The following is a 17,076-nucleotide window of genomic DNA, read 5'->3' as shown; positions in this document are numbered from 1 at the left end:
ACCTATAGAGACACGTACTCATACACACATACCCCACCTATAGAGACATGTACTCACACACATACCCCACCTATAGAAACATGTACTCATACACACATACCCCAGCTATAGAGACGTGTACTCATACACATACCCCATCTATAGAGACATGTACTCATACACGTACCCCACCTACAGAGACATGTAATCATACACATACCTGACCTAAAGAGACATGTACTCATACACACATAACCCACCTATAGAGACATGTACTCATAGACACATACCCCAGCTATAGAGACGTGTACTCATACACATACCCCACCTATAGAGACATGTACTCATACACATACCACACCTATAGAGACATGAACTCATACACACATACCCCACCTATAGAGACATGTACTCATACACATACCCCACCTATAGAGTCATGTACTCATGCACACATACCCCACCTATAGAGACATGTACTAATACACATACTGCACCTATAGAGACATGTACTCATACACAAATACCACCTAGAGCGACGTGTACTCATACACACATACCCCACCTATAGAGACATGTACTCATACACACATACCCCACCTATAGAGACATGTACTCATACACATACCCCACTTATAGAGACATGTTCTCATACACACATACCCCACCTATAGAGACATGTACTCATACACATACCCCACCTATAGAGACATGTACTCATACACACACCCCACCTATAGAGACATGTACTCATACACATACCCCACCTATATAGACATGTATTCATACACATACCCCACCTGTAGACACATGTACTCATACACATACCCCACCTATAGAGACATGTACTCATACACACATACCCCACCTGTAGAGACATGTACTCATACACATACCCAACCTATAGAGACATGTACTCATATACACATACACCACCTATAGAGACGTGTACTCAAACACACATACCCCACCTATAGAGACATTTACTCATAGACACATACCCCACCTATAGAGACATGTAATCATACACGTACCCCACCTATAGAGACATGTACTCATACACACATACCCCACCTACAGAGACATTTAATCATACACATACCCCACCTATAGAGACATGTAATCATACACATACCCCACCTATAGAGACATGTAATCATACACATACCCCATCTATAGAGACATGTACTCATACACATACCCCACTTATAGAGACATGTTCTCATACACACATACCCCACCTATAGAGACATTTACTCATAGACACATACCCCACCTATAGAGACATGTACTCATACACACATACCCCACCTATAGAGACATGTACTCATACACATACCCCACCTATAGAGACATGTACTCATATACACATACCCCACCTGTAGGGACATGTACTCATACACATACCCCACCTATAGAGACATGTACTCATACACACACCCCACCTATAGAGACATGTACTCATACACATACCCCACCTATAGAGACGTACTCATACACATACCCCACCTGTAGAGACATGTATTCATACACACATACCCCACCTATAGAGACATGTACTCACACACATACCCCACCTATATAGACATGTATTCATACACATACCCCACCTGTAGACACATGTATTCATACACATACCCCACCTATAGAGACATGTACTCATACACACATACCCTACCTGTAGAGACATGTACTCATACACATACCCAACCTATAGAGACATGTACTCATATACACATACACCACCTATAGAGACGTGTACTCAAACACACATACCCCACCTATAGAGACATGTAGTCATATACACATACCCCACCTATAGAGACAGGTACTGATACACATACCCCACCTATAGAGACATGTACTCATACACACTTACCCCACCTATAGAGACATGTACTCATATATACATACCCCACCTATAGAGACATGTACTCATCCACATACCCCACCTATTGAGACGTGTACTCATACACATACCCCACCTATAGAGACATGTAATCATACACATACCCCACTTAAGAGACATGTACTCATACACATTCCCCACCAATAGAGACATGTACTCATACACATATCCCACCGATAGAGACATGTACTCATACACATACCCCACCTATAGAGACATGTACTCATACACATACCCCACCTATAGAGTCATGTACTCATGCACACATGCCCCACCTATAGAGACATGTACTCATACACATACCTCACCTATAGAGCCATGTACTCATATACACATACCCCACTTATAGAGACATGTACTCATACACATACCCCAGCTATAGCGACGTGTACTCATACACATACCACACCTATAGAGACATGTAATCATACACATACCTGACCTAAAGAGACATGTACTCATACACACATACCCCACCTATAGAGACATGTACTCATACACATACCCCAGCTATAGAGACGTGTACTCATACACATACCCCAACTATAGCGACATGTACTCATACACATACCCCACCTATAGAGACATGTAATCATACACATACCTGACCTAAAGAGACATGTACTCATACATATATACCCCACCTATAGAGACATGTACTCATAGACACTTACCCCAGCTATAGAGACGTGTACTCATACACATACCCCACCTATAGAGACATGTACTCATACACATACCCCACCTATAGAGACATGTAATCATACACATACCTGACCTAAAGAGACATGTACTCATACACACTTACCCAACCTATAGAGATATGTACTCATAGACACATACCACACCTATAGAGACATGTACTCATACACACATACCCCACCTATAGAGACATGTAATCATACAGATACCCCACCTATACAGACATGTACTCATACACATCCCCCACGTATAGAGACATATACTCATACACACATACCCCTCCTATAGAGACATGTACTCATACACACACCCACCTATAGAGACATGTACTCATACACATATACCCCACCTATAGAGACATGTACTCATATACACATACCCCATCTATAGGGACATGTACTCATACACATACCCCACCTATACAGACATGTACTCATACACACATACCCCACCAATAGAGACATGTACTCATACACATACCCCACCTATAGAGACATGTACTCATACACATTCTCCACCTATAGAGACGTGTACTCATACATATACCCCACCTATAGAGACGTGTACTCATACCACATACACCACCTATAGAGATGTGTACTCATACACACATACCACACTTATAGAGACCTGTATTCATACACAAATACTCCACCTATAGAGACGTGTACTCATACCACATACCTCAACTATAGAGATATGTACTCATACACATACACCACCTATAGGGTCGTGTACTCATACCACATACCCCACCTATAGAGATATGTACTCATTCACACATACACCACCTATAGTGACGTACTCATACACATACCCCACCAATAGAGACACGTACTCATACACACATACCCCACCTATAGAGACATGTACTCACACACATACCCCACCTATAGAAACATGTACTCATACACACATACCCCACCTATAGAGACATGTACTCATACACATACCCCACCTATAGAGACATGTACTCATACTCATACCCCACCTATAGAGTCATGTACTCATGCACACATACCCCACCTATAGAGACATGTACTCATACACATACCCCACCTATAGAGACATGTACTCATACACATACCCCACCTATAGAGATGTGTACTCATACACACATACCACACTTATAGAGACCTGTATTCATACACAAATACCCCACCTATAGAGACGTGTACTCATACCACATACCCCAACTATAGAGATATGTACTCATACACATACCCCACCTATAGAGACGTGTACTCACACACATACCACACCTATAGAAACATGTACTCATACACACATACCCCAGCTATAGAGACGTGTACTCATACACATACCCCACCTATAGAGACATGTACTCATACACACATACCCCACCTATAGAGACATGTACTCATACAGATACCCCACCTATAGAGACATGTACTCATACTCATACCCCACCTATAGAGTCATGTACTCATACACATACCCCACCTATAGAGACGTGTACTCATACACATACCTCACCTATAGAGACATGTACTCATATACACTTATCCCACCTATAGATACATGTACTCATACACATACCCCAGCTATAGAGACGTGTACTCATACACATACCCCAACTATAGAGACATGTACTCATACACATACCCCACCTATAGAGACATGTAATTATACACATACCTGAGGTAAAGAGACATGTACTCATACACACATACCCCACCTATAGAGACATGTACTCATACACATACCCCACTTATAGAGACATGTTCTCATACACACATACCCCACCTATAGAGACATTTACTCATAGACACATACCCCACCTATAGAGACATGTACTCATACACACATACCCCACCTATAGAGACATGTACTCATACACATACCCACCTATAGAGACATGTACTCATACACATATACCCCACCTATAGAGACATGTACTCATACACACATACCCCACCTATAGAGACATGTAATCATACACATACCCCACCTGTAGAGACATGTACTCATACACACATACCCCACCAATAGAGACATGTACTCATACACATACCCCACCTATAGAGACATGTACTCATACACACATACCCCACCTATAGAGACATGTACTCATACACATACCCCACCTATAGAGACGTACTCATACACATACCCCACCTATAGAGACATGTATTCATACACACATACCCCACCTATAGAGACATGTACTCACACACATACCCCACCTATAGAGACATGTATTCATACACATACCCCACCTGTAGAGACATGTATTCATACACATACCCCACCTATAGAGACATGTACTCATACACACATACCCCACCTATAGAGACATGTACTCATACACACATTCTCCACCTATAGAGACGTGTACTCATACACATACCCCACCTATAGATACGTGTACTCATACCCCATCCCCCACCTATAGAGATATGTACTCATACACATACCCCACCTATAGAGACGTGTATTCATACCTCATACCCCACCTACAGAGATATGTACTCATACACACATACCCCACCTATAGAGACGTACTCATACACATACCCCACCTATAGAGACATGTACTCATACACACATACCCCACCTATAGAGAAGTACTCATACTCATACCCCACCTATAGAGACATGTACTCATACACACATACCCCACCTATAGAGACGTACTCATACACATACCCCACTTAAAGAGACATGTACTCATACACATTCCCCACCTATAGAGACATGTACTCATACACATATCCCACCGATAGAGACATGTACTCATACACATACCCCACCTATAGAGACATGTACTCATACACATACCTCACCTATAGAGACATGTACTCATATACACATACCCCACCTATAGAGACATGTAATCATACACATACCCCAGCTATAGAGACGTGTACTCATACACATACCCTACCTATAGACACATGTAATCATACACATACCTGACCTAAAGAGACATGTACTCATACATATACACCCCACCTATAGAGACATGTACTCATAGACACATACCCCAGCTATAGAGACGTGTACTCATACACATACCCCACCTATAGAGACATGTACTCATACACATACCCCACCTATAGAGACATGTAATCATACACATACCTGACCTAAAGAGACATGTACTCATACACACATACCCCACCTATAGAGATATGTACTCAGACACACATACCCCACCTATAGAGACATGTACTCATAGACACATACCACACCTATAGAGACATGTACTCAGACACACATACCCCACCTATAGAGACATGTACTCATAGACACATACCACACCTATAGAGACATGTACTCAGACACACATACCCCACCTATAGAGACATGTACACATACACATACCCCACATATAGAGACATGTACTCATACACATACCCCACGTATAGAGACATTTACTCATACACACATACCCCACCTATAGAGACATGTACTCATACACATACCCCACCTATAGAGACATGTACTCATACACATATACCCCACCTATAGAGACATGTACTCATATACACATACCCCACCTATAGGGACATGTACTCATACACATACCCCACCTATAGAGACATGTCCTCATACACACATACCCCACCAATAGAGACATGTACTCATACACATACCCCACCTATAGAGACATATACTCATACACATTCTCCACCTATAGAGACGTATACTCATACATATACCCCACCTATAGAGACATGTACTCATACACATACCCCACCTATAGAGTCATGTACTCATGCACACATGCCCCACCTATAGAGACATGTACTCATACACATACCTCACCTATAGAGACATGTACTCATATACACATACCCCACCTCTAGAGACATGTAATCATACACATACCCCAGCTATAGAGACGTGTACTCATACACATACCCCAACTATAGCGACATGTACTCATACACATACCCCACCTATAGACACATGTAATCATACACATACCTGACCTAAAGAGACATGTACTCATACATATACACCCCACCTATAGAGACATGTACTCATAGACACATACCCCAGCTATAGAGACGTGTACTCATACACATACCCCACCTATAGAGACATGTACTCATACACATACCCCACCTATAGAGACATGTAATCATACACATACCTGACCTAAAGAGACATGTACTCATACACACATACCCCACCTATAGAGATATGTACTCATAGACACATACCACACCTATAGAGACATGTACTCATACACACATACCCCACCTATAGAGACATGTACACATACACATACCCCACATATAGAGACATGTACTCATACACATACCCCACGTATAGAGACATTTACTCATACACACATACCCCACCTATAGAGACATGTACTCATACACACACCCACCTATAGAGACATGTACTCATACACATATACCCCACCTATAGAGACATGTACTCATATACACATACCCCACCTATAGGGACATGTACTCATACACATACCCCACCTATAGAGAAATGTCCTCATACACACATACCCCACCAATAGAGACATGTACTCATACACATACCCCACCTATAGAGACGTATACTCATACATATACCCCACCTATAGAGACGTGTACTCATACCACATACACCACCTATAGAGATGTGTACTCATACACACATACCACACTTATAGAGACCTGTATTCATACACAAATACCCCACCTATAGAGACGTGTACTCATACCACATATCCCAACTATAGAGATATGTACTCATACACATACCCCACCTATAGAGACGTGTACTCATACCACATACCCCACCTATAGAGATATGTACTCATACACACATACCCCACCTATAGAGACGTACTCATACACATACCCCACCTATAGAGACACGTACTCATACACACATACCCCACCTATAGAGACATGTACTCACACACATACCCCACCTATAGAAACATGTACTCATACACACATACCCCAGCTATAGAGACGTGTACTCATACACATACCCCATCTATAGAGACATGTACTCATACACATACCCCACCTACAGAGACATGTAATCATACACATACCTGACCTAAAGAGACATGTACTCATACACACATAACCCACCTATAGAGACATGTACTCATGCACACATACCCCACCTATAGAGACATGTACTCATACACATACCGCACCTATAGAGACATGTACTCATACTCATACCCCACCTATAGAGTCATGTACTCATGCACACATACCCCACCTATAGAGACATGTACTCATACACATACCCCACCTATAGAGACATGTACTCATACACATACCCCACCTATAGAGACGTGTACTCATACACATACCTCACCTATAGAGACATGTACTCATATACACTTATCCCACCTATAGAGACATGTACTCATACACATACCCCAGCTATAGAGACGTGTACTCATACACATACCCCAACTATAGAGACATGTACTCATACACATACCCCACCTATAGAGACATGTACTCATAGACACACACCCCAGCTATAGAGACGTGTACTCATACACATACCCCACCTATAGAAACATGTACTCATACACACATACCCCACCTGTAGAGACATGTACTCATACACACATACCCCACCTATAGAGACATGTACTCATATACACATACCCCACCTATAGAGACGTCTACTCATACACACATACCCCACCTATAGAGACATGTACTCATATACACATACCCCACCTATAGAGACAGGTACTCATACACATACCCCACCTATAGAGACATGTACTCATACACACATACCCCACCTATAGAGACATGTACTCATACACATACCCCACCTATAGAGACATGTACTCATACACACATACCCCACCTATAGAGACATGTACTCATACACATACCCCACCTATAGAGACATGTACTCATACACACATACCCCACCTATAGAGACATGTACTCATATACACATACCCCACCTATAGAGACAGGTACTCATACACATACCCAACCTATAGAGACATGTACTCATACACACATACCCCACCTATAGAGACATGTACACATACACATACCCCACATATAGAGACATGTACTCATACACATACCCCACGTATAGAGACATTTACTCATACACACATACCCCACCTATAGAGACATGTACTCATACACACACCCACCTATAGAGACATGTACTCATACACATATACCCCACCTATAGAGACATGTACTCATATACACATACCCCACCTATAGGGACATGTACTCATACACATACCCCACCTGTAGAGACATATACTCATACACACATACCCCACCAATAGAGACATGTACTCATACACATACCCCACCTATAGAGACATGTAGTCATACACACACCCCACCTATAGAGACATGTACTCATACACATACCCCACCTATAGAGACGTTCTCATACACATACCGCACCTATAGAGACATGTATTCATACACACATACCCCACCTATAGAGACATGTACTCACACACATACCCCACCTATAGAGACATGTATTCATACACATATACCCCACCTATAGAGACATGTACTCATACACATACCCCACCTATAGAGACATGTATTCATACACACATACCCCACCTATAGAGACATGTACTCACACACATACCCCACCTGTAGAGACATGTATTCACACACATACCCCACCTATAGAGACATGTACTCATACACACATTCTCCACCTATAGAGACATGTACTCATACACACATTCTCCACCTATAGAGACGTGTACTCATACACATACCCCACCTATAGATACGTGTACTCATACCCCATCCCCCACCTATAGAGATATGTACTCATACACATACCCCACCTATAGAGACGTGTATTAATACCTCATACCCCACCTACAGAGATATGTACTCATACACACATACCCCACCTATAGAGACGTACTCATACACATACCCCACCTATAGAGACATGTACTCATACACACATACCCCACCTATAGAGAAGTACTCATACTCATACCCCACCTATAGAGACATGTACTCACACACACATACCCCACCTATAGAGACGTACTCATACACATACCCCACCTATAGAGACATGTACTCATACACATTCCCCACCTATAGAGACATGTACTCATACACATATCCCACCTATAGAGACATGTACTCATACACATACCCCACCTATAGAGACATGTACTCATACACATACCCCACCTATAGAGTCATGTACTCATGCACACATGCCCCACCTATAGAGACATGTACTCATACACACATACCTCACCTATAGAGACATGTACTCATATACACATACCCCACCTATAGAGACATGTACTCATACACATACCCCAGCTATAGAGACGTGTACTCATACACATACCCCAACTATAGAGACATGTACTCATACACATACCCCACCTATAGACACATGTAATCATACACATACCTGACCTAAAGAGACATGTACTCATACATATACACCCCACCTATAGAGACATGTACTCATAGACACATACCCCAGCTATAGAGACGTGTACTCATACACATACCCCACCTATAGAGACATGTACTCATACACATACCCCACCTATAGAGACATGTAATCATACACATACCTGACCTAAAGAGACATGTACTCATACACACATACCCCACCTATAGAGACATGTACTCATAGACACATACCCCACCTATAGAGACATGTACTCATACACACATACCCCACCTATAGAGACATGTACTCATACACATACCCCACCTATAGAGACATGTACTCATACACATACCCCACCTATAGAGACATGTACTCATACACACATACCCCACCTATAGAGACATGTACTCATACACACACCCCACCTATAGAGACATGTACTCATACACATATACCCCACCTATAGAGACATGTACTCATATACACATACCCCACCTATAGAGATGTGTACTCATACACACATACCACACTTATAGAGACCTGTATTCATACACAAATACCCCACCTATAGAGACGTGTACTCATACCACATACCCCAACTATAGAGATATGTACTCATACACATACCCCACCTATAGAGACGTGTACTCATACACATACCCCACCTATAGAGATATGTACTCATACACACATACCCCACCTATAGAGACGTACTCATACACATACCCCACCTATAGAGACATGTACTCATACACACATACCCCACCTATAGAGACATGTACTCACACACATACCCCACCTATAGAGACATGTACTCATACACACATACCCCACCTATAGAGACGTGTACTCATACACATACCCCACCTATAGAGACATGTACTCATATACACATACCCCACCTATAGAGACATGTACTCATACACATACCCCACCTATAGAGACATGTACTCATACACATACCCCACCTATAGAGACATGTACTCATACACATACCCCACCTATAGAGACATGTACTCATACACACATACCCCACCTATAGAGACATGTACTCATATACACATACCCCACCTATAGAGACATGTACTCATACACATACCCCACCTATAGAGACATGTACTCATACACACATACCCCACCTATAGAGACATGTACTCATACACACATACCCCACCTATAGAGACATGTACTCATACACATACCCCACCTATAGAGACATGTACTCATACACACATACCCCACCTATAGAGACATGTACTCATACACACATACCCCACCTATAGAGACATGTACTCATACACATATACCCCACCTATAGAGACATGTACTCATATACACATACCCCACCTATAGGGACATGTACTCATACACATACCCCACCTGTAGAGACATGTACTCATACACACATACCCCACCAATAGAGACATGTACTCATACACATACCCCACCTATAGAGACATGTACTCATACACACACCCCACCTATAGATACATGTACTCATACACATACCCCACCTATAGAGACGTACTCATACACATACCCCAGCTATAGAGACATGTATTAATACACACATTCCCCACCTATAGAGACATGTACTCACACACATACCCCACCTATAGAGACATGTATTCATACACATATACCCCACCTATAGAGACATGTACTCATACACATACCCCACCTATAGAGACATGTACTCATACACACATACCCTACCTGTAGAGACATGTACTCATACACACATACCCCACCTATAGAGACATGTACTCATACACACATACCCCACCTATTGAGACATGTACTCATACACACACCCCACCTATAGAGACATGTACTCATACACATTCTCCACCTATAGAGACGTGTACTCATACACATACCCCACCTATAGAGACGTGTACTCATACCACATACCCCACCTATAGAGATATGTACTCATACACATACCCCACCTATAGAGAAGTGTACTCATACCACATACCCCACCAACAGAGATATGTACTCATACACACATACCCCACCTATAGAGACGTACTCATACACATACCCCACCTATAGAGACATGTACTCATACACACATACCCCACCTATAGAGACGTACTCATACACATACCCCACCTATAGAGACATGTACTCATACACACATACCCCACCTATAGAGACATGTACTCATACACATACCCCACTTAAAGAGACATGTACTCATACACATACCCCACCTATAGAGACATGTACTCATACACACATACCCCACCTATAGAGACGTGTACTCATACACACATACCCCACCTATAGAGACGTGTACTCATACACATACCCCACCTATAGAGACGTGTACTCATACACATACCCCACCTATAGAGATATGTACTCATACACATACCCCACCTATAGAGACATGTACTCATACACATACCCCACCTATAGAGACATGTACTCATACACACATACCCCACCTATAGAGACATGTACTCATACACATACCCCACCTATAGAGACATGTACTCATACACACATACCCCACCTATAGAGACATGTACTCATACACATACCCCACCTATAGAGACATGTACTCATACACACATACCCCACCTATAGAGACATGTACTCATACACATACCCCACCTATAGAGACATGTACTCATACACACATACCCCACCTATAGAGACATGTACTCATACACACATACCTCACCTATAGAGACATGTACTCATATACACATACCCCACCTATAGAGACATGTACTCATACACATACCCCAGCTATAGAGACGTGTACTCATACACATACCCCACCTATAGAGACATGTACTCATACACATACCCCACCTATAGAGACATGTACTCATACACATACCCCACCTATAGAGACATGTAATCATACACATACCCCACCTATAGAGACATGTACTCATACACACATACCCCACCTATAGAGACATGTACTCATACACACATACCCCACCTATAGAGACATGTACTCATACACACATACCCCACCTATAGAGACATGTACTCATACACACATACCCCACCTATAGAGACATGTACTCATACACACATACCCCACCTATAGAGACATGTACTCATACACATACCCCACCTATAGAGACATGTACTCATACACATACCCCACCTATAGAGACATGTAATCATACACATACCTGACCTAAAGAGACATGTACTCATACACACATACCCCACCTATAGAGATATGTACTCATACACACATACCACACCTATAGAGACATGTACTCATACACACATACCCCACCTATAGAGACATGTACTCATAGACACATACCACACCTATAGAGACATGTACACATACACACATACCCCACCTATAGAGACATGTACACATACACATACCCCACATATAGAGACATGTACTCATACACATACCCCACGTATAGAGACATTTACTCATACACACATACCCCACCTATAGAGACATGTACTCATACACACACCCACCTATAGAGACATGTACTCATACACATATACCCCACCTATAGAGACATGTACTCATATACACATACCCCACCTATAGGGACATGTACTCATACACATACCCCACCTATAGAGACATGTCCTCATACACACATACCCCACCAATAGAGACATGTACTCATACACATACCCCACCTATAGAGACATGTACTCATACACATTCTCCACCTATAGAGACGTGTACTCATACATATACCCCACCTATAGAGACGTGTACACATACCACATACACCACCTATAGAGATGTGTACTCATACACACATACCACACTTATAGAGACCTGTATTCATACACAAATACCCCACCTATAGAGACGTATACTCATACCACATACCCCAACTATAGAGATATGTACTCATACACATACCCCACCTATAGAGACGTGTACTCATACCACATACCCCAGCTATAGAGATATGTACTCATACACACATACCCCACCTATAGAGACGTACTCATACACATACCCCACCTATAGAGACATGTACTCATACACACATACCCCACCTATAGAGACATGTACTCACACACATACCCCACCTATAGAAACATGTACTCATACACACATACCCCAGCTATAGAGACGTGTACCCATACACATACCCCATCTATAGAGACATGTACTCATACACGTACCCCACCTACAGAGACATGTAATCATACACATACCTGACCTAAAGAGACATGTACTCATACACACATAACCCACCTATAGAGACATGTACTCATAGACACATACCCCAGCTATAGAGACGTGTACTCATACACATACCCCACCTATAGAGACATGTACTCATACACATACCCCACCTATAGAGACATGTACTCATACACACATACCCCACCTATAGAGACATGTACTCATACACATACCCCACCTATAGAGTCATGTACTCATGCACACATACCCCACCTATAGAGACATGTACTCATACACATACTGCACCTATAGAGACATGTACTCATACACAAATACCACCTATAGAGACATGTACTCAAACACACATTCCCCACCTATAGAGACATGTACTCATACACACATACCCCACCTATAGAGACATGTACTCATACACATACCCCACCTATAGAGACATGTACTCATACACACATACCCCACCTATAGAGACATGTACTCATAGACACATACCCCACCTATAGAGACATGTACTCATACACATACCCCACCTATAGAGACATGTACTCATACACACATACCCCACCTATAGAGACATGTACTCATACACATACCCCACCTATAGAGACATGTACTCATACACATACCCCACCTATAGAGACATGTACTCATACACATACCCCACCTATAGAGACATGTACTCATACACATACCCCACCTATAGAGACATGTACTCATACACACATACCCCACCTATAGAGACATGTACTCATATACACATACCCCACCTATAGAGACATGTACTCATACACACATACCCCACCTATAGAGACATGTACTCATACACATACCCCACCTATAGAGACATGTACTCATATACACATACCCCACCTATAGAGACATGTACTCATACACATACCCCACCTATAGAGACATGTACTCATACACACACCCCACCTATAGAGACATGTACTCATACACATACCCCACCTATAGAGACATGTACTCATACACATACCCCACCTATAGAGACATGTACTCATACACACATACCCCACCTATAGAGACATGTACTCACACACATACCCCACCTATAGAGACATGTATTCATACACATACCCCACCTGTAGAGACATGTATTCATACACATACCCCACCTATAGAGACATGTACTCATACACACATACCCCACCTGTAGAGACATGTACTCATACACACATACCCCACCTATAGAGACATGTACTCATATACACATACCCCACCTATAGAGACGTCTACTCATACACACATACCCCACCTATAGAGACATGTACTCATATACACATACCCCACCTATAGAGACATGTACTCATACACATACCCCACCTATAGAGACATGTACTCATACACACATACCCCACCTATAGAGACATGTACTCATACACATACCCCACCTATAGAGACATGTACTCATGCACACATACCCCACCTATAGAGACATGTACTCATACACATACCCCACCTATAGAGACATGTACTCATATACACATACCCCACCTATAGAGACATGTACTCATACACATACCCCACCTATAGAGACGTGTACTCATACACATACCCCACCTATAGAGACATGTAATCATACACATACCTGACCTAAAGAGACATGTACTCATACACACTTACCCCACCTATAGAGACATGTACTCATACACATACCCCAGCTATAGAGACGTGTACTCATACACATACCCCAACTATAGCGACATGTACTCATACACATACCCCACCTATAGAGACATGTAATCATACACATACCTGACCTAAAGAGACATGTACTCATACATATATACCCCACCTATAGAGACATGTACTCATAGACACCTACTCCAGCTATAGAGACGTGAACTCATACACATACCCCACCTATAGAGACATGTACTCATACACATACCCCACCTATAGAGACATGTACTCATACACATACCCCACCTATAGAGACATGTACTCATACACACATACCCCACCTATAGAGATATGTACTCATAGACACATACCACACCTATAGAGACATGTACTCATACACACATACCCCACCTATAGAGACATGTACACATACACATACCCAACCTATAGAGACATGTACTCATACACATACCCCACGTATAGAGACATGTACTCATACACACATACCCCACCTATAGAGACATGTACTCATACACACATACCCCACCTATAGAGACATGTACTCATACACATATACCCCACCTATAGAGACATGTACTCATATACACATACCCCACCTATAGGGACATGTACTCATACACATACCCCACCTATAGAGACATGTACTCATACACACATACCCCACCAATAGAGACATGTACTCATACACATACCCCACCTATAGAGACATGTACTCATACACATTCTCCACCTATAGAGACGTGTACTCATACATATACCCCACCTATAGAGACGTGTACACATACCACATACACCACCTATAGAGATGTGTACTCATACACACATACCACACTTATAGAGACCTGTATTCATACACAAATACTCCACCTATAGAGACGTGTACTCATACCACATACCCCAACTATAGAGATATGTACTCATACACATACACCACCTATAGGGTCGTGTACTCATACCACATACCCCACCTATAGAGATATGTACTCATTCACACATACCCCACCTATAGAGACGTGTACTCATACACATACCCCACCTATAGAGACATGTACTCATACACATACCCCACCTATAGAGACATGTACTCATACACATACCCCACCTATAGAGATGTGTACTCATACACACATACCACACTTATAGAGACCTGTATTCATACACAAATACCCCACCTATAGAGACGTGTACTCATACCACATACCCCAACTATAGAGATATGTACTCATACACATACCCCACCTATAGAGACGTGTACTCACACACA

This window comes from Mobula hypostoma, chromosome 8, assembly GCF_963921235.1.
Source record: "Mobula hypostoma chromosome 8, sMobHyp1.1, whole genome shotgun sequence".
NCBI lineage: Eukaryota > Metazoa > Chordata > Chondrichthyes > Myliobatiformes > Myliobatidae > Mobula > Mobula hypostoma.
Note: the sequence above shows the minus strand (reverse complement) of the source record.